General features: G+C 47.6%; 34 non-coding genes across 34 annotated transcripts in view; 20 read left to right on the top strand and 14 right to left on the bottom strand.

Moving 5' to 3' along the window:
* The window catches only part of TRNAG-GCC (transfer RNA glycine (anticodon GCC)), a 71-nt gene extending 24 nt beyond the window's left edge, over positions 1 to 47 (bottom strand). Inside the window, exon 1 of the tRNA in view lies at positions 1 to 47. This exon is cut by the window's left edge and continues 24 nt beyond it. This is a non-coding gene — a tRNA (tRNA-Gly).
* Positions 48 to 1,513: 1,466 nt separating this feature from the next.
* TRNAW-CCA (transfer RNA tryptophan (anticodon CCA)) lies at positions 1,514 to 1,585 on the top strand. Its single transcript has one exon. It is a non-coding gene; the product is annotated as a tRNA-Trp (tRNA).
* A 71-nt stretch (positions 1,586 to 1,656) lies between these two features.
* TRNAG-GCC (transfer RNA glycine (anticodon GCC)) lies at positions 1,657 to 1,727 on the bottom strand. Its single transcript has one exon. It is a non-coding gene; the product is annotated as a tRNA-Gly (tRNA).
* Positions 1,728 to 1,934: 207 nt separating this feature from the next.
* Positions 1,935 to 2,008, top strand: TRNAN-GUU (transfer RNA asparagine (anticodon GUU)). Its single transcript has one exon. It is a non-coding gene; the product is annotated as a tRNA-Asn (tRNA).
* Positions 2,009 to 2,256: 248 nt separating this feature from the next.
* On the top strand, positions 2,257 to 2,328 carry TRNAW-CCA (transfer RNA tryptophan (anticodon CCA)). Its single transcript has one exon. It is a non-coding gene; the product is annotated as a tRNA-Trp (tRNA).
* A 71-nt stretch (positions 2,329 to 2,399) lies between these two features.
* On the bottom strand, positions 2,400 to 2,470 carry TRNAG-GCC (transfer RNA glycine (anticodon GCC)). Its single transcript has one exon. It is a non-coding gene; the product is annotated as a tRNA-Gly (tRNA).
* A 1,468-nt stretch (positions 2,471 to 3,938) lies between these two features.
* On the top strand, positions 3,939 to 4,010 carry TRNAW-CCA (transfer RNA tryptophan (anticodon CCA)). Its single transcript has one exon. It is a non-coding gene; the product is annotated as a tRNA-Trp (tRNA).
* Positions 4,011 to 4,081: 71 nt separating this feature from the next.
* TRNAG-GCC (transfer RNA glycine (anticodon GCC)) lies at positions 4,082 to 4,152 on the bottom strand. The gene has a single exon. It is a non-coding gene; the product is annotated as a tRNA-Gly (tRNA).
* A 206-nt stretch (positions 4,153 to 4,358) lies between these two features.
* Positions 4,359 to 4,432, top strand: TRNAN-GUU (transfer RNA asparagine (anticodon GUU)). The gene has a single exon. It is a non-coding gene; the product is annotated as a tRNA-Asn (tRNA).
* Positions 4,433 to 4,679: 247 nt separating this feature from the next.
* Positions 4,680 to 4,751, top strand: TRNAW-CCA (transfer RNA tryptophan (anticodon CCA)). Its single transcript has one exon. It is a non-coding gene; the product is annotated as a tRNA-Trp (tRNA).
* A 71-nt stretch (positions 4,752 to 4,822) lies between these two features.
* TRNAG-GCC (transfer RNA glycine (anticodon GCC)) lies at positions 4,823 to 4,893 on the bottom strand. The gene has a single exon. It is a non-coding gene; the product is annotated as a tRNA-Gly (tRNA).
* A 1,472-nt stretch (positions 4,894 to 6,365) lies between these two features.
* TRNAW-CCA (transfer RNA tryptophan (anticodon CCA)) lies at positions 6,366 to 6,437 on the top strand. The gene has a single exon. It is a non-coding gene; the product is annotated as a tRNA-Trp (tRNA).
* A 349-nt stretch (positions 6,438 to 6,786) lies between these two features.
* TRNAN-GUU (transfer RNA asparagine (anticodon GUU)) lies at positions 6,787 to 6,860 on the top strand. Its single transcript has one exon. It is a non-coding gene; the product is annotated as a tRNA-Asn (tRNA).
* A 248-nt stretch (positions 6,861 to 7,108) lies between these two features.
* TRNAW-CCA (transfer RNA tryptophan (anticodon CCA)) lies at positions 7,109 to 7,180 on the top strand. Its single transcript has one exon. It is a non-coding gene; the product is annotated as a tRNA-Trp (tRNA).
* Positions 7,181 to 7,251: 71 nt separating this feature from the next.
* Positions 7,252 to 7,322, bottom strand: TRNAG-GCC (transfer RNA glycine (anticodon GCC)). Its single transcript has one exon. It is a non-coding gene; the product is annotated as a tRNA-Gly (tRNA).
* Positions 7,323 to 8,788: 1,466 nt separating this feature from the next.
* Positions 8,789 to 8,860, top strand: TRNAW-CCA (transfer RNA tryptophan (anticodon CCA)). The gene has a single exon. It is a non-coding gene; the product is annotated as a tRNA-Trp (tRNA).
* Positions 8,861 to 8,931: 71 nt separating this feature from the next.
* TRNAG-GCC (transfer RNA glycine (anticodon GCC)) lies at positions 8,932 to 9,002 on the bottom strand. The gene has a single exon. It is a non-coding gene; the product is annotated as a tRNA-Gly (tRNA).
* Positions 9,003 to 9,209: 207 nt separating this feature from the next.
* TRNAN-GUU (transfer RNA asparagine (anticodon GUU)) lies at positions 9,210 to 9,283 on the top strand. The gene has a single exon. It is a non-coding gene; the product is annotated as a tRNA-Asn (tRNA).
* Positions 9,284 to 9,531: 248 nt separating this feature from the next.
* Positions 9,532 to 9,603, top strand: TRNAW-CCA (transfer RNA tryptophan (anticodon CCA)). The gene has a single exon. It is a non-coding gene; the product is annotated as a tRNA-Trp (tRNA).
* Positions 9,604 to 9,674: 71 nt separating this feature from the next.
* TRNAG-GCC (transfer RNA glycine (anticodon GCC)) lies at positions 9,675 to 9,745 on the bottom strand. The gene has a single exon. It is a non-coding gene; the product is annotated as a tRNA-Gly (tRNA).
* A 1,615-nt stretch (positions 9,746 to 11,360) lies between these two features.
* On the bottom strand, positions 11,361 to 11,431 carry TRNAG-GCC (transfer RNA glycine (anticodon GCC)). The gene has a single exon. It is a non-coding gene; the product is annotated as a tRNA-Gly (tRNA).
* Positions 11,432 to 11,960: 529 nt separating this feature from the next.
* On the top strand, positions 11,961 to 12,032 carry TRNAW-CCA (transfer RNA tryptophan (anticodon CCA)). The gene has a single exon. It is a non-coding gene; the product is annotated as a tRNA-Trp (tRNA).
* A 71-nt stretch (positions 12,033 to 12,103) lies between these two features.
* TRNAG-GCC (transfer RNA glycine (anticodon GCC)) lies at positions 12,104 to 12,174 on the bottom strand. The gene has a single exon. It is a non-coding gene; the product is annotated as a tRNA-Gly (tRNA).
* A 1,627-nt stretch (positions 12,175 to 13,801) lies between these two features.
* Positions 13,802 to 13,872, bottom strand: TRNAG-GCC (transfer RNA glycine (anticodon GCC)). Its single transcript has one exon. It is a non-coding gene; the product is annotated as a tRNA-Gly (tRNA).
* A 207-nt stretch (positions 13,873 to 14,079) lies between these two features.
* On the top strand, positions 14,080 to 14,153 carry TRNAN-GUU (transfer RNA asparagine (anticodon GUU)). The gene has a single exon. It is a non-coding gene; the product is annotated as a tRNA-Asn (tRNA).
* A 248-nt stretch (positions 14,154 to 14,401) lies between these two features.
* On the top strand, positions 14,402 to 14,473 carry TRNAW-CCA (transfer RNA tryptophan (anticodon CCA)). Its single transcript has one exon. It is a non-coding gene; the product is annotated as a tRNA-Trp (tRNA).
* Positions 14,474 to 14,544: 71 nt separating this feature from the next.
* On the bottom strand, positions 14,545 to 14,615 carry TRNAG-GCC (transfer RNA glycine (anticodon GCC)). The gene has a single exon. It is a non-coding gene; the product is annotated as a tRNA-Gly (tRNA).
* A 1,889-nt stretch (positions 14,616 to 16,504) lies between these two features.
* TRNAN-GUU (transfer RNA asparagine (anticodon GUU)) lies at positions 16,505 to 16,578 on the top strand. Its single transcript has one exon. It is a non-coding gene; the product is annotated as a tRNA-Asn (tRNA).
* Positions 16,579 to 16,826: 248 nt separating this feature from the next.
* Positions 16,827 to 16,898, top strand: TRNAW-CCA (transfer RNA tryptophan (anticodon CCA)). Its single transcript has one exon. It is a non-coding gene; the product is annotated as a tRNA-Trp (tRNA).
* A 71-nt stretch (positions 16,899 to 16,969) lies between these two features.
* Positions 16,970 to 17,040, bottom strand: TRNAG-GCC (transfer RNA glycine (anticodon GCC)). Its single transcript has one exon. It is a non-coding gene; the product is annotated as a tRNA-Gly (tRNA).
* Positions 17,041 to 18,506: 1,466 nt separating this feature from the next.
* On the top strand, positions 18,507 to 18,578 carry TRNAW-CCA (transfer RNA tryptophan (anticodon CCA)). The gene has a single exon. It is a non-coding gene; the product is annotated as a tRNA-Trp (tRNA).
* Positions 18,579 to 18,649: 71 nt separating this feature from the next.
* On the bottom strand, positions 18,650 to 18,720 carry TRNAG-GCC (transfer RNA glycine (anticodon GCC)). Its single transcript has one exon. It is a non-coding gene; the product is annotated as a tRNA-Gly (tRNA).
* Positions 18,721 to 18,927: 207 nt separating this feature from the next.
* On the top strand, positions 18,928 to 19,001 carry TRNAN-GUU (transfer RNA asparagine (anticodon GUU)). The gene has a single exon. It is a non-coding gene; the product is annotated as a tRNA-Asn (tRNA).
* Positions 19,002 to 19,249: 248 nt separating this feature from the next.
* TRNAW-CCA (transfer RNA tryptophan (anticodon CCA)) lies at positions 19,250 to 19,321 on the top strand. Its single transcript has one exon. It is a non-coding gene; the product is annotated as a tRNA-Trp (tRNA).
* The last annotated feature ends 679 nt before the right edge of the window (positions 19,322 to 20,000 follow it).

Below are 20,000 nucleotides of genomic sequence, written 5' to 3'. Positions count from 1 at the left end.
GGCCTCCCGCGTGGCAGGCGAGAATTCTACCACTGAACCACCAATGCTTCACGTGGGTTGTTCACAGGCAGAGCTCTGCCTAAGACAGTGATCAGGTGCACACACTTAAATTGTACACATATGAACAAAGTGTGCGCAGCAGACATGATAACGCCAACGTTTCACATGAAGATGGCAAGAATCAGATGCAGGAGACTATAACTATGAATGTCTTTGCATTTGCTGAGGTCACTGGCTTGGGACTAGAGTTGTGTTTATCAGGGCATGATGGCAGGCTGCTCCCGACAAAAGTGGTTCACAGAATGCACCCGCCAGATCACCAGCACTATTGTGTTTCAGATTATCTCACTGAACTCTCCTCCTGGAAAATCCTTCCCACTGGCTTTCCCAGATTCTGTGTCCTCCCCTAAATGCTGGGGTGAAACGGGCAGAGTTCTGCGCCCTGCGTCCCTAACGCGCTCCCAACGCGGCCTACAGCCCTGGTCGGGCACAGCCCTGGTCGGGCTTAGATCACTGGAGCCTTTTGTGACCAAGAACTCCGGAAGCCTAGGCCTGTTGCACAGCCATATTGTGCCTTGCCAATCCGGGATTGTTGTGTTTCAGGGCCTAGCCATCAATACTCCTGGGATTTCTTTCCCTGAGAACCCTCTTGTCCCTGTCCTCCCACAAGCCCCAGCTTTTATGTAAAATAAAGTGTGCACCATGGGCCTTCCCCTATTTGCTCTCTCCCCAATCTCTTTCTCCAAAGCTGAGCTCTGAAGGTAAATGTATCTATCTGAGTGAGGGGCTAGGGAGGGCCTTTCCCAGCAGTCTTACAAGTCAAGAGTTCAGAGAAAGCACCTGCTATGTGAGGAAGACTTTGCTCACAGAGAAGTCAAGTCTAACATAACACATCTGATGGGCAAGGCACACGCCTTACTGGCTGGTAGCACACCTACAGAGGAGCAGGGAGCTATGCTAAGCAGGCAACAGAAAAGTCATGTATGTGTCTCATACACTGGGACCGGTAGTAATACTGGCTCTAAGACCATTAGACAGTAGTCTATTCATCATTACGTCCAACAATAACAAGACACTAAGCAAATGAGAAATGCTGTATGGCATAAAGACGCATTATATAACACAAGCTCCAGGCAGGCACACAATTATCAAGATATATATTGAGTCTCAGGAACTGTGCTACAGTTATTAACCTCTGTGGTGCAAATGGTTAGCGTGTTCGGTTGTTAACAGAAAGGTTGGTGGTTCAAGCCCACCCAGGGAAGTATCCTTTTTGCCTGCATGAAACACTTTAATGAAACACAGATACGTACCTCTGCTCTCTCCTGCTTAAGACCCTTTATCTGAACATTTCAATCCTCTGCGTTCTCTCTGCACCTGCAGTCAATTTCATAATTAGGATAGAAAACAAAAGGCCTAGCCCTGTAATACAACTGTAGGCATATGAGGAGGGGAAAATAAGTCAAAAGGCCATCAGCATTTGTTGATCTGGCTTGAAGGCTGTAAGTGTAAGGACCTTGTGGCGCAACGGTAGCGCGTCTGACTCCAGATCAGAAGGTTGCGTGGTCAAATCACGTCGGGGTCACTGCTTACCATTTTATTCCCCACTGAGTTCATATATTTCCTTTCGAAAACAAAGTCAAAGGAACACAGCCTTGCATTGGCCGGGAATCGAACCCGGGCCTCCCACATGGCAGGCGAGAATTCTACCACTGAACCACCAATGCTTCACATGTGGAGTTCACAGGCATAGCTCTGTCCAAGACAGTGATCAGGTGCACACACATAAATTGTACACATATGAACAAAGTGTGCGCAGCAGACATGACAACGCCAAAGTTTCACATGATGATGGCTTATATAAGACAAGCTCCAGGCAGGCACATACATATCAAGATATATATTGAGTCTAAGGAAAGATGCTGTAGTCACTCGTCTCTGTGGCGCAATCGGTTAGCGCGTTCAGCTGTTAACCGAAAGGTTGGTGGTTCAAGCCCACCCAGGGACGTATTATTTTGCCTGCATGAAACACTTGAATGGAAAACAGATACATACCTTTGCTCTCTCCTGCTGGACACCCTTTCCCTGAATATTTCAATTCTCTGCGTTCTCTCGGCACCTGCAGTCAATTTCATAATTAGGATAGAAAACAAAAGGTCAAGCTCTGTAATACAACTGTAGGCATATGAGGAGGGGAAAATAAGTCAAAAGGCCCACAGCATTTGTTGATCTGGCTCCGAAAGCTGTAAGTGTAAGGACCTCGTGGCGCAACGGTAGCGCGTCTGACTCCAGATCAGAAGGTTGCGTGTTCAAATCACGTCGGGGTCACTGCTTACCATTTTATTCCCCACTGAGGTCATATATTTCCTTTCGAAAACAAAGTCAAAAGAAAGCAGTCTTGCATTGGCCGGGAATCGAACCCGGGCCTCCCGCGTGGCAGGCGAGAATTCTTCCACTGAACCACCAATGCTTCACATGGGTCGTTCACAGGCAGAGCTCTGCCCAAGACAGTGATCAGGTGCACACACTTAAATTGTACACAAATGAACAAAGTGTGCGCAGCAGACATGATAACGCCAACGTTTCACATGAAGATGGCAAGAATCAGATGCAGGAGACTATAACTATGAATGTCTTTGCATTTGCTGAGGTCACTGGCTTGGGACTAGAGTTGTGTTTATCAGGGCATGATGGCAGGCTGCTCCCGACAAAAGTGGTTCACAGAATGCACCCGCCAGATCACCAGCACTATTGTGTTTCAGATTATCTCACTGAACTCTCCTCCTGGAAAATCCTTCCCACTGGCTTTCCCAGATTCTGTGTCCTCCCCTAAATGCTGGGGTGAAACGGGCGGAGTTCTGCGCCCTGCGTCCCTTTACGCGTCCCTAACGCGCTCCCAATGCGGCCTACAGCCCTGGTCGGGCTTAGATCACTGGAGCCTTTTGTGACCAAGAACTCCGGAAGCCTAGGGTCAGGCCTGTTGCACAGGCATATTGTGCCTTGCCAATCCGGGATTGTTGTGTTTCAGGGCCTAGCCATCAATACTCCTGGGATTTCTTTCCCTGAGAACCCTCTTGTCCCTGTCCTCCCACAAGCCCCAGCTTTTATGTAAAATAAAGTGTGCACCATGGGCCTTCCCCTATTTGCTCTCTCCCCAATCTCTTTCTCCAAAGCTGAGCTCTGAAGGTAAATGTATCTATCTGAGTGAGGGGCTAGGGAGGGCCTTTCCCAGCAGTCTTACAAGTCAAGAGTTCAGAGAAAGCACCTGCTATGGGAGGGAGACTTTGCTCACAGAGAAGTCAAGTCTAAGATAACACATCTGATGGGCAAGGCACACGCCTTACTGGCTGGTAGCACACCTACAGAGGAGCAGGGAGCTATGCTAAGCAGGCAACAGAAAAGTCATGTATGTGTCTCATACACTGGGACCGGTAGTAATACTGGCTCTAAGACCATTAGACAGTAGTCTATTCATCATTACGTCCAACAATAACAAGACACTAAGCAAATGAGAAATGCTGTATGGCATAAAGACGCATTATATAACACAAGCTCCAGGCAGGCACACAATTATCAAGATATATATTGAGTCTCAGGAACTGTGCTACAGTTATTAACCTCTGTGGTGCAAATGGTTAGCGCGTTCGGTTGTTAACAGAAAGGTTGGTGGTTCAAGCCCACCCAGGGAAGTATCCTTTTTGCCTGCATGAAACACTTTAATGAAACACAGATACGTACCTCTGCTCTCTCCTGCTTAAGACCCTTTATCTGAACATTTCAATCCTCTGCGTTCTCTCTGCACCTGCAGTCAATTTCATAATTAGGATAGAAAACAAAAGGCCTAGCCCTGTAATACAACTGTAGGCATATGAGGAGGGGAAAATAAGTCAAAAGGCCATCAGCATTTGTTGATCTGGCTTGAAGGCTGTAAGTGTAAGGACCTTGTGGCGCAACGGTAGCGCGTCTGACTCCAGATCAGAAGGTTGCGTGGTCAAATCACGTCGGGGTCACTGCTTACCATTTTATTCCCCACTGAGTTCATATATTTGCTTTCGAAAACAAAGTCAAAGGAACGCAGCCTTGCATTGGCCAGGAATCGAACCCGGGCCTCCCGCGTGGCAGGCGAGTATTCTACCACTGAACCACCAATGCTTCACATGGGGAGTTCACAGGCATAGCTCTGTCCAAGACAGTGATCAGGTGCACACACTTAAATTGTACACATATGAACAAAGTGTGCGCAGCAGACATGACAACGCCAAAGTTCACATGATGATGGCTTATATAAGTCAAGCTCCAGGCAGGCACATACATATCAAGATATATATTGAGTCTAAGGAAAGATGCTGTAGTCACTCGTCTCTGTGGCGCAATCGGTTAGCGCGTTCGGCTGTTAACCGAAAGGTTGGTGGTTCAAGCCCACCCAGGGGCGTATTATTTTGCCTGCATGAAACACTTGAATGGAAAACAGATACATACCTTTGCTCTCTCCTGCTGGACACCCTTTCCCTGAATATTTCAATTCTCTGCGTTCTCTCGGCACCTGCAGTCAATTTCATAATTAGGATAGAAAACAAAAGGTCAAGCTCTGTAATACAACTGTAGGCATATGAGGAGGGGAAAATAAGTCAAAAGGCCATCAGCATTTGTTGATCTGGCTTGAAGGCTGTAAGTGTAAGGACCTTGTGGCGCAACGGTAGCGCGTCTGACTCCAGATCAGAAGGTTGCGTGTTCAAATCACGTCGGGGTCACTGCTTACCATTTTATTCCCCACTGAGGTCATATATTTCCTTTCGAAAACAAAGTCAAAAGAAAGCAGTCTTGCATTGGCCGGGAATCGAACCCGGGCCTCCCGCGTGGCAGGCGAGAATTCTACCACTGAACCACCAATGCTTCACATGGGTTGTTCACAGGCAGAGCTCTGCCCAAGACAGTGATCAGGTGCACACACTTAAATTGTACACATATGAACAAAGTGTGCGCAGCAGACATGATAACGCCAACGTTTCACATGAAGATGGCAAGAATCAGATGCAGGAGACTATAACTATGAATGTCTTTGCATTTGCTGAGGTCACTGGCTTGGGACTAGAGTTGTGTTTATCAGGGCATGATGGCAGGCTGCTCCCGACAAAAGTGGTTCACAGAATGCACCCGCCAGATCACCAGCACTATTGTGTTTCAGATTATCTCACTGAACTCTCCTCCTGGAAAATCCTTCCCACTGGCTTTCCCAGATTCTGTGTCCTCCCCTAAATGCTGGGGTGAAACGGGCAGAGTTCTGCGCCCTGCGTCCCTAACGCGCTCCCAACGCGGCCTACAGCCCTAGTCGGGCACAGCCCTGGTCGGGCTTAGATCACTGGAGCCTTTTGTGACCAAGAACTCCGGAAGCCTAGGGTCAGGCCTGTTGCACAGGCATATTGTGCCTAGCCAATCCGGGATTGTTGTGTTTCAGGGCCTAGCCATCAATACTCCTGGGATTTCTTTCCCTGAGAACCCTCTTGTCCCTGTCCTCCCACAAGCCCCAGCTTTTATGTAAAATAAAGTGTGCACCATGGGCCTTCCCCTATTTGCTCTCTCCCCAATCTCTTTCTCCAAAGCTGAGCTCTGAAGGTAAATGTATCTATCTGAGTGAGGGGCTAGGGAGGGCCTTTCCCAGCAGTCTTACAAGTCAAGAGTTCAGAGAAAGCACCTGCTATGGGAGGGAGACTTTGCTCACAGAGAAGTCAAGTCTAACATAACACATCTGATGGGCAAGGCACACGCCTTACTGGCTGGTAGCACACCTACAGAGGAGCAGGGAGCTATGCTAAGCAGGCAACAGAAAAGTCATGTATGTGTCTCATACACTGGGACCGGTAGTAATACTGGCTCTAAGACCATTAGACAGTAGTCTATTCATCATTACGTCCAACAATAACAAGACACTAAGCAAATGAGAAATGCTGTATGGCATAAAGACGCATTATATAACACAAGCTCCAGGCAGGCACACAATTATCAAGATATATATTGAGTCTCAGGAACTGTGCTACAGTTATTAACCTCTGTGGTGCAAATGGTTAGCGCGTTCGGTTGTTAACAGAAAGGTTGGTGGTTCAAGCCCACCCAGGGAAGTATCCTTTTTGCCTGTATGAAACACTTTAATGAAACACAGATACGTACCTCTGCTCTCTCCTGCTTAAGACCCTTTATCTGAACATTTCAATCCTCTGCGTTCTCTCTGCACCTGCAGTCAATTTCATAATTAGGATAGAAAACAAAAGGCCTAGCCCTGTAATACAACTGTAGGCATATGAGGAGGGGAAAATAAGTCAAAAGGCCATCAGCATTTGTTGATCTGGCTTGAAGGCTGTAAGTGTAAGGACCTTGTGGCGCAACGGTAGCGCGTCTGACTCCAGATCAGAAGGTTGCGTGGTCAAATCACGTCAGGGTCACTGCTTACCATTTTATTCCCCACTGAATTCATATATTTCCTTTCGAAAACAAAGTCAAAGGAACGCAGCCTTGCATTGGCCAGGAATCGAACCCGGGCCTCCCGCGTGGCAGGCGAGAATTCTACCAATGAACCACCAATGCTTCACATGGAGAGTTCACAGGCATAGCTCTGTCCAAGACAGTGATCAGGTGCACACACTTAAATTGTACACATATGAACAAAGTGTGCGCAGCAGACATGACAACGCCAAAGTTTCACATGATGATGGCTTATATAAGACAAGCTCCAGGCAGGCACATACATATCAAGATATATATTGAGTCTAAGGAAAGATACTGTAGTCACTCGTCTCTGTGGCGCAATCGGTTAGCGCGTTCAGCTGTTAAGCGAAAGGTTGGTGGTTCAAGCCCACCCAGGGACGTATTATTGTGCCTGCATGAAACACTTTAATGGAAAACAGATACATACCTTTGCTCTCTCCTGCTGGACACCCTTTCCCTGAATATTTCAATTCTCTGCGTTCTCTCGGCACCTGCAGTCAATTTCATAATTAGGATAGAAAACAAAAGGTCAAGCTCTGTAATACAACTGTAGGCATATGAGGAGGGGAAAATAAGTCAAAAGGCCCACAGCATTTGTTGATCTGGCTCCGAAAGCTGTAAGTGTAAGGACCTCGTGGCGCAACGGTAGCGCGTCTGACTCCAGATCAGAAGGTTGCGTGTTCAAATCACGTCGGGGTCACTGCTTACCATTTTATTCCCCACTGAGGTCATATATTTCCTTTCGAAAACAAAGTCAAAAGAAAGCAGTCTTGCATTGGCCGGGAATCGAACCCGGGCCTCCCGCGTGGCAGGCGAGAATTCTACCACTGAACCACCAATGCTTCACATGGGTTGTTCACAGGCAGAGCTCTGCCTAAGACAGTGATCAGGTGCACACACTTAAATTGTACACATATGAACAAAGTGTGCGCAGCAGACATGATAACGCCAACGTTTCACATGAAGATGGCAAGAATCAGATGCAGGAGACTATAACTATGAATGTCTTTGCATTTGCTGAGGTCACTGGCTTGGGACTAGAGTTGTGTTTATCAGGGCATGATGGCAGGCTGCTCCCGACAAAAGTGGTTCACAGAATGCACCCGCCAGATCACCAGCACTATTGTGTTTCAGATTATCTCACTGAACTCTCCTCCTGGAAAATCCTTCCCACTGGCTTTCCCAGATTCTGTGTCCTCCCCTAAATGCTGGGGTGAAACGGGCAGAGTTCTGCGCCCTGCGTCCCTAACGCGCTCCCAACGCGGCCTACAGCCCTGGTCGGGCACAGCCCTGGTCGGGCTTAGATCACTGGAGCCTTTTGTGACCAAGAACTCCGGAAGCCTAGGCCTGTTGCACAGCCATATTGTGCCTTGCCAATCCGGGATTGTTGTGTTTCAGGGCCTAGCCATCAATACTCCTGGGATTTCTTTCCCTGAGAACCCTCTTGTCCCTGTCCTCCCACAAGCCCCAGCTTTTATGTAAAATAAAGTGTGCACCATGGGCCTTCCCCTATTTGCTCTCTCCCCAATCTCTTTCTCCAAAGCTGAGCTCTGAAGGTAAATGTATCTATCTGAGTGAGGGGCTAGGGAGGGCCTTTCCCAGCAGTCTTACAAGTCAAGAGTTCAGAGAAAGCACCTGCTATGGGAGGGAGACTTTGCTCACAGAGAAGTCAAGTCTAAGATAACACATCTGATGGGCAAGGCACACGCCTTACTGGCTGGTAGCACACCTACAGAGGAGCAGGGAGCTATGCTAAGCAGGCAACAGAAAAGTCATGTATGTGTCTCATACACTGGGACCGGTAGTAATACTGGCTCTAAGACCATTAGACAGTAGTCTATTCATCATTACGTCCAACAATAACAAGACACTAAGCAAATGAGAAATGCTGTATGGCATAAAGACGCATTATATAACACAAGCTCCAGGCAGGCACACAATTATCAAGATATATATTGAGTCTCAGGAACTGTGCTACAGTTATTAACCTCTGTGGTGCAAATGGTTAGCGCGTTCGGTTGTTAACAGAAAGGTTGGTGGTTCAAGCCCACCCAGGGAAGTATCCTTTTTGCCTGCATGAAACACTTTAATGAAACACAGATACGTACCTCTGCTCTCTCCTGCTTAAGACCCTTTATCTGAACATTTCAATCCTCTGCGTTCTCTCTGCACCTGCAGTCAATTTCATAATTAGGATAGAAAACAAAAGGCCTAGCCCTGTAATACAACTGTAGGCATATGAGGAGGGGAAAATAAGTCAAAAGGCCATCAGCATTTGTTGATCTGGCTTGAAGGCTGTAAGTGTAAGGACCTTGTGGCGCAACGGTAGCGCGTCTGACTCCAGATCAGAAGGTTGCGTGGTCAAATCACGTCGGGGTCACTGCTTACCATTTTATTCCCCACTGAGTTCATATATTTGCTTTCGAAAACAAAGTCAAAGGAACGCAGCCTTGCATTGGCCAGGAATCGAACCCGGGCCTCCCGCGTGGCAGGCGAGTATTCTACCACTGAACCACCAATGCTTCACATGGGGAGTTCACAGGCATAGCTCTGTCCAAGACAGTGATCAGGTGCACACACTTAAATTGTACACATATGAACAAAGTGTGCGCAGCAGACATGACAACGCCAAAGTTTCACATGATGATGGCTTATATAAGACAAGCTCCAGGCAGGCACATACATATCAAGATATATATTGAGTCTAAGGAAAGATGCTGTAGTCACTCGTCTCTGTGGCGCAATCGGTTAGCGCGTTCGGCTGTTAACCGAAAGGTTGGTGGTTCAAGCCCACCCAGGGGCGTATTATTTTGCCTGCATGAAACACTTGAATGGAAAACAGATACATACCTTTGCTCTCTCCTGCTGGACACCCTTTCCCTGAATATTTCAATTCTCTGCGTTCTCTCGGCACCTGCAGTCAATTTCATAATTAGGATAGAAAACAAAAGGTCAAGCTCTGTAATACAACTGTAGGCATATGAGGAGGGGAAAATAAGTCAAAAGGCCCACAGCATTTGTTGATCTGGCTCCGAAAGCTGTAAGTGTAAGGACCTCGTGGCGCAACGGTAGCGCGTCTGACTCCAGATCAGAAGGTTGCGTGTTCAAATCACGTCGGGGTCACTGCTTACCATTTTATTCCCCACTGAGGTCATATATTTCCTTTCGAAAACAAAGTCAAAAGAAAGCAGTCTTGCATTGGCCGGGAATCGAACCCGGGCCTCCCGCGTGGCAGGCGAGAATTCTACCACTGAACCACCAATGCTTCACATGGGTTGTTCACAGGCAGAGCTCTGCCCAAGACAGTGATCAGGTGCACACACTTAAATTGTACACATATGAACAAAGTGTGCGCAGCAGACATGATAACGCCAACGTTTCACATGAAGATGGCAAGAATCAGATGCAGGAGACTATAACTATGAATGTCTTTGCATTTGCTGAGGTCACTGGCTTGGGACTAGAGTTGTGTTTATCAGGGCATGATGGCAGGCTGCTCCCGACAAAAGTGGTTCACAGAATGCACCCGCCAGATCACCAGCACTATTGTGTTTCAGATTATCTCACTGAACTCTCCTCCTGGAAAATCCTTCCCACTGGCTTTCCCAGATTCTGTGTCCTCCCCTAAATGCTGGGGTGAAACGGGCAGAGTTCTGCGCCCTGCGTCCCTAACGCGCTCCCAACGCGGCCTACAGCCCTAGTCGGGCACAGCCCTGATCGGGCTTAGATCACTGGAGCCTTTTGTGACCAAGAACTCCGGAAGCCTAGGGTCAGGCCTGTTGCACAGGCATATTGTGCCTTGCCAATCCGGGATTGTTGTGTTTCAGGGCCTAGCCATCAATACTCCTGGGATTTCTTTCCCTGAGAACCCTCTTGTCCCTGTCCTCCCACAAGCCCCAGCTTTTATGTAAAATAAAGTGTGCACCATGGGCCTTCCCCTATTTGCTCTCTCCCCAATCTCTTTCTCCAAAGCTGAGCTCTGAAGGTAAATGTATCTATCTGAGTGAGGGGCTAGGGAGGGCCTTTCCCAGCAGTCTTACAAGTCAAGAGTTCAGAGAAAGCACCTGCTATGGGAGGGAGACTTTGCTCACAGAGAAGTCAAGTCTAACATAACACATCTGATGGGCAAGGCACACGCCTTACTGGCTGGTAGCACACCTACAGAGGAGCAGGGAGCTATGCTAAGCAGGCAACAGAAAAGTCATGTATGTGTCTCATACACTGGGACCGGTAGTAATACTGGCTCTAAGACCATTAGACAGTAGTCTATTCATCATTACGTCCAACAATAACAAGACACTAAGCAAATGAGAAATGCTGTATGGCATAAAGACGCATTATATAACACAAGCTCCAGGCAGGCACACAATTATCAAGATATATATTGAGTCTCAGGAACTGTGCTACAGTTATTAACCTCTGTGGTGCAAATGGTTAGCGCGTTTGGTTGTTAACAGAAAGGTTGGTGGTTCAAGCCCACCCAGGGAAGTATCCTTTTTGCCTGCATGAAACACTTTAATGAAACACAGATACGTACCTCTGCTCTCTCCTGCTTAAGACCCTTTATCTGAACATTTCAATCCTCTGCGTTCTCTCTGCACCTGCAGTCAATTTCATAATTAGGATAGAAAACAAAAGGCCTAGCCCTGTAATACAACTGTAGGCATATGAGGAGGGGAAAATAAGTCAAAAGGCCATCAGCATTTGTTGATCTGGCTTGAAGGCTGTAAGTGTAAGGACCTTGTGGCGCAACGGTAGCGTGTCTGACTCCAGATCAGAAGGTTGCGTGGTCAAATCACGTCGGGGTCACTGTTTACCATTTTATTCCCCACTGAGTTCATATATTTCCTTTAGAAAACAAAGTCAAAGGAACGCAGCCTTGCATTGGCCGGGAATCGAACCCGGGCCTCCCGCGTGGCAGGCGAGAATTCTACCACTGAACCACCAATGCTTCACATGGGGAGTTCACAGGCATAGCTCTGTCCAAGACAGTGATCAGGTGCACACACTTAAATTGTACACATATGAACAAAGCGTGCGCAGCAGACATGACAACGCCAAAGTTTCACATGATGATGGCTCATATAAGACAAGCTCCAGGCAGGCACATACATATCAAGATATATATTGAGTCTAAGGAAAGATGCTGTAGTCACTCGTCTCTGTGGCGCAATCAGTTAGCGGGTTCGGCTGTTAAGCGAAAGGTTGGTGGTTCAAGCCCACCCAGGGACGTATTATTTTGCCTGCATGAAACACTTGAATGGAAAACAGATACATACCTTTGCTCTCTCCTGCTGGACACCCTTTCCCTGAATATTTCAATTCTCTGCGTTCTCTCGGCACCTGCATTCAATTTCATAATTAGGATAGAAAACAAAAGGTCAAGCTCTGTAATACAACTGTAGGCATATGAGGAGGGGAAAATAAGTCAAAAGGCCCACAGCATTTGTTGATCTGGCTCCGAAAGCTGTAAGTGTAAGGACCTCGTGGCGCAACGGTAGCGCGTCTGACTCCAGATCAGAAGGTTGCGTGTTCAAATCACGTCGGGGTCACTGCTTACCATTTTATTCCCCACTGAGGTCATATATTTCCTTTCGAAAACAAAGTCAAAAGAAAGCAGTCTTGCATTGGCCGGGAATCGAACCCGGGCCTCCCGCGTGGCAGGCGAGAATTCTACCACTGAACCACCAATGCTTCACATGGGTCGTTCACAGGCAGAGCTCTGCCCAAGACAGTGATCAGGTGCACACACTTAAATTGTACACAAATGAACAAAGTGTGCGCAGCAGACATGATAACGCCAACGTTTCACATGAAGATGGCAAGAATCAGATGCAGGAGACTATAACTATGAATGTCTTTGCATTTGCTGAGGTCACTGGCTTGGGACTAGAGTTGTGTTTATCAGGGCATGATGGCAGGCTGCTCCCGACAAAAGTGGTTCACAGAATGCACCTGCCAGATCACCAGCACTATTGTGTTTCAGGATATCTCACTGAACTCTCCTCCTGGAAAATCCTTCCCACTGGCTTTCCCAGATTCTGTGTCCTCCCCTAAATGCTGGGGTGAAACGGGCAGAGTTCTGCGCCCTGCGTCCCTTTACGCGTCCCTAACGCGCTCCCAACGCGGCCTACAGGCCTGGTCGGGCACAGCCCTGGTCGGGCTTAGATCACTGGAGCCTTTTGTGACCAAGAACTCCGGAAGCCTAGGGTCAGGCCTGTTGCACAGGCATATTGTGCCTTGCCAATCCGGGATTGTTGTGTTTCAGGGCCTAGCCATCAATACTCCTGGGATTTCTTTCCCTGAGAACCCTCTTGTCTCTGTCCTCCCACAAGCCCCAGCTTTTATGTAAAATAAAGTGTGCACCATGGGCCTTCCCCTATTTGCTCTCTCCCCAATCTCTTTCTCCAAAGCTGAGCTCTGAAGGTAAATGTATCTATCTGAGTGAGGGGCTAGGGAGGGCCTTTCCCAGCAGTCTTACAAGTCAAGAGTTCAGAGAAAGCACCTGCTATGGGAGGGAGACTTTGCTCACAGAGAAGTCAAGTCTAACATAACACATCTGATGGGCAAGGCACACGCCTTACTGGCTGGTAGCACACCTACAGAGGAGCAGGGAGCTATGCTAAGCAGGCAACAGAAAAGTCATGTATGTGTCTCATACACAGGGACCGGTAGTAATACTGGCTCTAAGACCATTAGACAGTAGTCTATTCATCATTACGTCCAACAATAACAAGACACTAAGCAAATGAGAAATGCTGTATGGCATAAAGACGCATTATATAACACAAGCTCCAGGCAGGCACACAATTATCAAGATATATATTGAGTCTCAGGAACTGTGCTACAGTTATTAACCTCTGTGGTGCAAATGGTTAGCGCGTTCAGTTGTTAACAGAAAGGTTGGTGGTTCAAGCCCACCCAGGGAAGTATCCTTTTTGCCTGCATGAAACACTTTAATGAAACACAGATACGTACCTCTGCTCTCTCCTGCTTAAGACCCTTTATCTGAACATTTCAATCCTCTGCGTTCTCTCTGCACCTGCAGTCAATTTCATAATTAGGATAGAAAACAAAAGGCCTAGCCCTGTAATACAACTGTAGGCATATGAGGAGGGGAAAATAAGTCAAAAGGCCATCAGCATTTGTTGATCTGGCTTGAAGGCTGTAAGTGTAAGGACCTTGTGGCGCAACGGTAGCGTGTCTGACTCCAGATCAGAAGGTTGCGTGGTCAAATCACGTCGGGGTCACTGCTTACCATTTTATTCCCCACTGAGTTCATATATTTCCTTTCGAAAACAAAGTCAAAGGAACACAGCCTTGCATTGGCCGGGAATCGAACCCGGGCCTCCCGCGTGGCAGGCGAGAATTCTACCACTGAACCACCAATGCTTCACATGGGGAGTTCACAGGCATAGCTCTGTCCAAGACAGTGATCAGGTGCACACACTTAAATTGTACACATATGAACAAAGTGTGCGCAGCAGACATGACAACGCCAAAGTTTCACATGATGATGGCTTATATAAGACAAGCTCCAGGCAGGCACATACATATCAAGATATATATTGAGTCTAAGGAAAGATGCTGTAGTCACTCGTCTCTGTGGCACAATCGGTTAGCGCGTTCGGCTGTTAAGCGAAAGGTTGGTGGTTCAAGCCCACCCAGGGACGTATTATTTTGCCTGCATGAAACACTTGAATGGAAAACAGATACATACCTTTGCTCTCTCCTGCTGGACACCCTTTCCCTGAATATTTCAATTCTCTGCGTTCTCTCGGCACCTGCAGTCAATTTCATAATTAGGATAGAAAACAAAAGGTCAAGCTCTGTAATAAAACTGTAGGCATATGAGGAGGGGAAAATAAGTCAAAAGGCCCACAGCATTTGTTGATCTGGCTCCGAAAGCTGTAAGTGTAAGGACCTCGTGGCGCAACGGTAGCGCGTCTGACTCCAGATCAGAAGGTTGCGTGTTCAAATCACGTCGGGGTCACTGCTTACCATTTTATTCCCCACTGAGGTCATATATTTCCTTTCGAAAACAAAGTCAAAAGAAAGCAGTCTTGCATTGGCCGGGAATCGAACCCGGGCCTCCCGCGTGGCAGGCGAGAATTCTACCACTGAACCACCAATGCTTCACATGGGTTGTTCACAGGCAGAGCTCTGCCCAAGACAGTGATCAGGTGCACACACTTAAATTGTACACATATGAACAAAGTGTGCGCAGCAGACATGATAACGCCAACGTTTCACATGAAGATGGCAAGAATCAGATGCAGGAGACTATAACTATGAATGTCTTTGCATTTGCTGAGGTCACTGGCTTGGGACTAGAGTTGTGTTTATCAGGGCATGATGGCAGGCTGCTCCCGACAAAAGTGGTTCACAGAATGCACCCGCCAGATCACCAGCACTATTGTGTTTCAGATTATCTCACTGAACTCTCCTCCTGGAAAATCCTTCCCACTGGCTTTCCCAGATTCTGTGTCCTCCCCTAAATGCTGGGGTGAACCGGGCAGAGTTCTGCGCCCTGCGTCCCTTTACGCGTCCCTAACGCGCTCCCAACGCGGCCTACAGCCCTGGTCGGGCTTAGATCACTGGAGCCTTTTGTGACCAAGAACTCCGGAAGCCTAGGGTCAGGCCTGTTGCACAGGCATATTGTGCCTTGCCAATCCGGGATTGTTGTGTTTCAGGGCCTAGCCATCAATACTCCTGGGATTTCTTTCCCTGAGAACCCTCTTGTCCCTGTCCTCCCACAAGCCCCAGCTTTTATGTAAAATAAAGTGTGCACCATGGGCCTTCCCCTATTTGCTCTCTCCCCAATCTCTTTCTCCAAAGCTGAGCTCTGAAGGTAAATGTATCTATCTGAGTGAGGGGCTAGGGAGGGCCTTTCCCAGCAGTCTTACAAGTCAAGAGTTCAGAGAAAGCACCTGCTATGGGAGGGAGACTTTGCTCACAGAGAAGTCAAGTCTAAGATAACACATCTGATGGGCAAGGCACACGCCTTACTGGCTGGTAGCACACCTACAGAGGAGCAGGGAGCTATGCTAAGCAGGCAACAGAAAAGTCATGTATGTGTCTCATACACTGGGACCGGTAGTAATACTGGCTCTAAGACCATTAGACAGTAGTCTATTCATCATTACGTCCAACAATAACAAGACACTAAGCAAATGAGAAATGCTGTATGGCATAAAGACGCATTATATAACACAAGCTCCAGGCAGGCACACAATTATCAAGATATATATTGAGTCTCAAGAACTGTGCTACAGTTATTAACCTCTGTGGTGCAAATGGTTAGCGCGTTCGGTTGTTAACAGAAAGGTTGGTGGTTCAAGCCCACCCAGGGAAGTATCCTTTTTGCCTGCATGAAACACTTTAATAAAACACAGATACGTACCTCTGCTCTCTCCTGCTTAAGACCCTTTATCTGAACATTTCAATCCTCTGCGTTCTCTCTGCACCTGCAGTCAATTTCATAATTAGGATAGAAAACAAAAGGTCTAGCCCTGTAATACAACTGTAGGCATATGAGGAGGGGAAAATAAGTCAAAAGGCCATCAGCATTTGTTGATCTGGCTTGAAGGCTGTAAGTGTAAGGACCTTGTGGCGCAACGGTAGCGCGTCTGACTCCAGATCAGAAGGTTGCGTGGTCAAATCACATCGGGGTCACTGCTTACCATTTTATTCCCCACTGAGTTCATATATTTCCTTTCGAAAACAAAGTCAAAGGAACGCAGCCTTGCATTGGCCAGGAATCGAACCCGGGCCTCCCGCGTGGCAGGCGAGAATTCTACCACTGAACCACCAATGCTTCACATGGGGAGTTCACAGGCATAGCTCTGTCCAAGACAGTGATCAGGTGCACACACTTAAATTGTACACATATGAACAAAGTGTGCGCAGCAGACATGACAACGCCAAAGTTTCACATGATGATGGCTTATATAAGACAAGCTCCAGGCAGGCACATACATATCAAGATATATATTGAGTCTAAGGAAAGATGCTGTAGTCACTCGTCTCTGTGGCGCAATTGGTTAGCGCGTTCGGCTGTTAACCGAAAGGTTGGTGGTTCAAGCCCACCCAGGGGCGTATTATTTTGCCTGCATGAAACACTTGAATGGAAAACAGATACATACCTTTGCTCTCTCCTGCTGGACACCCTTTCCCTGAATATTTCAATTCTCTGCGTTCTCTCGGCACCTGCAGTCAATTTCATAATTAGGATAGAAAACAAAAGGTCAAGCTCTGTAATACAACTGTAGGCATATGAGGAGGGGAAAATAAGTCAAAAGGCCCACAGCATTTGTTGATCTTGCTCCGAAAGCTGTAAATGTAAGGACCTCGTGGCGCAACGGTAGCGCGTCTGACTCCAGATCAGAAGGTTGCGTGTTCAAATCACGTCGGGGTCACTGCTTACCATTTTATTCCCCACTGAGGTCATATATTTCCTTTCGAAAACAAAGTCAAAAGAAAGCAGTCTTGCATTGGCCGGGAATCGAACCCGGGCCTCCCGCGTGGCAGGCGAGAATTCTACCACTGAACCACCAATGCTTCACATGGGTTGTTCACAGGCAGAGCTCTGCCCAAGACAGTGATCAGGTGCACACACTTAAATTGTACACATATGAACAAAGTGTGCGCAGCAGACATGATAACGCCAACGTTTCACATGAAGATGGCAAGAATCAGATGCAGGAGACTATAACTATGAATGTCTTTGCATTTGCTGAGGTCACTGGCTTGGGACTAGAGTTGTGTTTATCAGGGCATGATGGCAGGCTGCTCCCGACAAAAGTGGTTCACAGAATGCACCCGCCAGATCACCAGCACTATTGTGTTTCAGATTATCTCACTGAACTCTCCTCCTGGAAAATCCTTCCCACTGGCTTTCCCAGATTCTGTGTCCTCCCCTAAATGCTGGGGTGAAACGGGCAGAGTTCTGCGCCCTGCGTCCCTAACGCGCTCCCAACGCGGCCTACAGCCCTGGTCGGGCACAGCCCTGGTCGGGCTTAGATCACTGGAGCCTTTTGTGACCAAGAACTCCGGAAGCCTAGGCCTGTTGCACAGCCATATTGTGCCTTGCCAATCCGGGATTGTTGTGTTTCAGGGCCTAGCCATCAATACTCCTGGGATATCTTTCCCTGAGAACCCTCTTGTCCCTGTCCTCCCACAAGCCCCAGCTTTTATGTAAAATAAAGTGTGCACCATGGGCCTTCCCCTATTTGCTCTCTCCCCAATCTCTTTCTCCAAAGCTGAGCTCTGAAGGTAAATGTATCTGTCTGAGTGAGGGGCTAGGGAGGGCCTTTCCCAGCAGTCTTACAAGTCAAGAGTTCAGAGAAAGCACCTGCTATGGGAGGAAGACTTTGCTCACAGAGAAGTCAAGTCTAACATAACACATCTGATGGGCAAGGCACACGCCTTACTGGCTGGTAGCACACCTACAGAGGAGCAGGGAGCTATGCTAAGCAGGCAACACAAAAGTCATGTATGTGTCTCATACACTGGGACCGGTAGTAATACTGGCTCTAAGACCATTAGACAGTAGTCTATTCATCATTACGTCCAACAATAACAAGACACTAAGCAAATGAGAAATGCTGTATGGCATAAAGACGCATTATATAACACAAGCTCCAGGCAGGCACACAATTATCAAGATATATATTGAGTCTCAGGAACTGTGCTACAGTTATTAACCTCTGTGGTGCAAATGGTTAGCGTGTTTGGTTGTTAACAGAAAGGTTGGTGGTTCAAGCCCACCCAGGGAAGTATCCTTTTTGCCTGCATGAAACACTTTAATGAAACACAGATACGTACCTCTGCTCTCTCCTGCTTAAGACCCTTTATCTGAACATTTCAATCCTCTGCGTTCTCTCTGCACCTGCAGTCAATTTCATAATTAGGATAGAAAACAAAAGGCCTAGCCCTGTAATACAACTGTAGGCATATGAGGAGGGGAAAATAAGTCAAAAGGCCATCAGCATTTGTTGATCTGGCTTGAAGGCTGTAAGTGTAAGGACCTTGTGGCGCAACGGTAGCGCGTCTGACTCCAGATCAGAAGGTTGCGTGGTCAAATCACGTCGGGGTCACTGCTTACCATTTTATTCCCCACTGAGTTCATATATTTCCTTTCGAAAACAAAGGCAAAGGAACGCAGCCTTGCATTGGCCGGGAATCGAACCCGGGCCTCCCACGTGGCAGGCGAGAATTCTACCACTGAACCACCAATGCTTCACATGGGGAGTTCACAGGCATAGCTCTGTCCAAGACAGTGATCAGGTGCACACACTTAAATTGTACACATATGAACAAAGTGTGCGCAGCAGACATGACAATGCCAAAGTTTCACATGATGATGGCTTATATAAGACAAGCTCCAGGCAGGCACATACATATCAAGATATATATTGAGTCTAAGGAAAGATGCTGTAGTCACTCGTCTCTGTGGCGCAATCGGTTAGCGCGTTTGGCTGTTAACCGAAAGGTTGGTGGTTCAAGCCCACCCAGGGACGTATTATTTTGCCTGCATGAAACACTTGAATGGAAAACAGATACATACCTTTGCTCTCTCCTGCTGGACACCCTTTCCCTGAATATTTCAATTCTCTGCGTTCTCTCGGCACCTGCAGTCAATTTCATAATTAGGATAGAAAACAAAAGGTCAAGCTCTGTAATACAACTGTAGGCATATGAGGAGGGGAAAATAAGTCAAAAGGCCCACAGCATTTGTTGATCTGGCTCCGAAAGCTGTAAGTGTAAGGACCTCGTGGTGCAACGGTAGCGCGTCTGACTCCAGATCAGAAGGTTGCGTGTTCAAATCACGTCGGGGTCACTGCTTACCATTTTATTCCCCACTGAGGTCATATATTTCCTTTCGAAAACAAAGTCAAAAGAAAGCAGTCTTGCATTGGCCGTGAATCGAACCCGGGCCTCCCGCGTGGCAGGCGAGAATTCTACCACTGAACCACCAATGCTTCACATGGGTCGTTCACAGGCAGAGCTCTGCCCAAGACAGTGATCAGGTGCACACACTTAAATTGTACACAAATGAACAAAGTGTGCGCAGCAGACATGATAACGCCAACGTTTCACATGAAGATGGCAAGAATCAGATGCAGGAGACTATAACTATGAATGTCTTTGCATTTGCTGAGGTCACTGGCTTGGGACTAGAGTTGTGTTTATCAGGGCATGATGGCAGGCTGCTCCCGACAAAAGTGGTTCACAGAATGCACCCGCCAGATCACCAGCACTATTGTGTTTCAGATTATCTCACTGAACTCTCCTCCTGGAAAATCCTTCCCACTGGCTTTCCCAGATTCTGTGTCCTCCCCTAAATGCTGGGGTGAAACGGGCGGAGTTCTGCGCCCTGCGTCCCTTTACGCGTCCCTAACGCGCTCCCAATGCGGCCTACAGCCCTGGTCGGGCTTAGATCACTGGAGCCTTTTGTGACCAAGAACTCCGGAAGCCTAGGGTCAGGCCTGTTGCACAGGCATATTGTGCCTTGCCAA

This window comes from Lissotriton helveticus, chromosome 1_2 (genome assembly GCF_964261635.1).
Source record: "Lissotriton helveticus chromosome 1_2, aLisHel1.1, whole genome shotgun sequence".
Classification (NCBI taxonomy): Eukaryota; Metazoa; Chordata; class Amphibia; order Caudata; family Salamandridae; genus Lissotriton; species Lissotriton helveticus.
The sequence above is the reverse complement of the archived record's forward strand: the minus strand, read 5'-3'. Positions and strand labels throughout refer to the sequence as shown.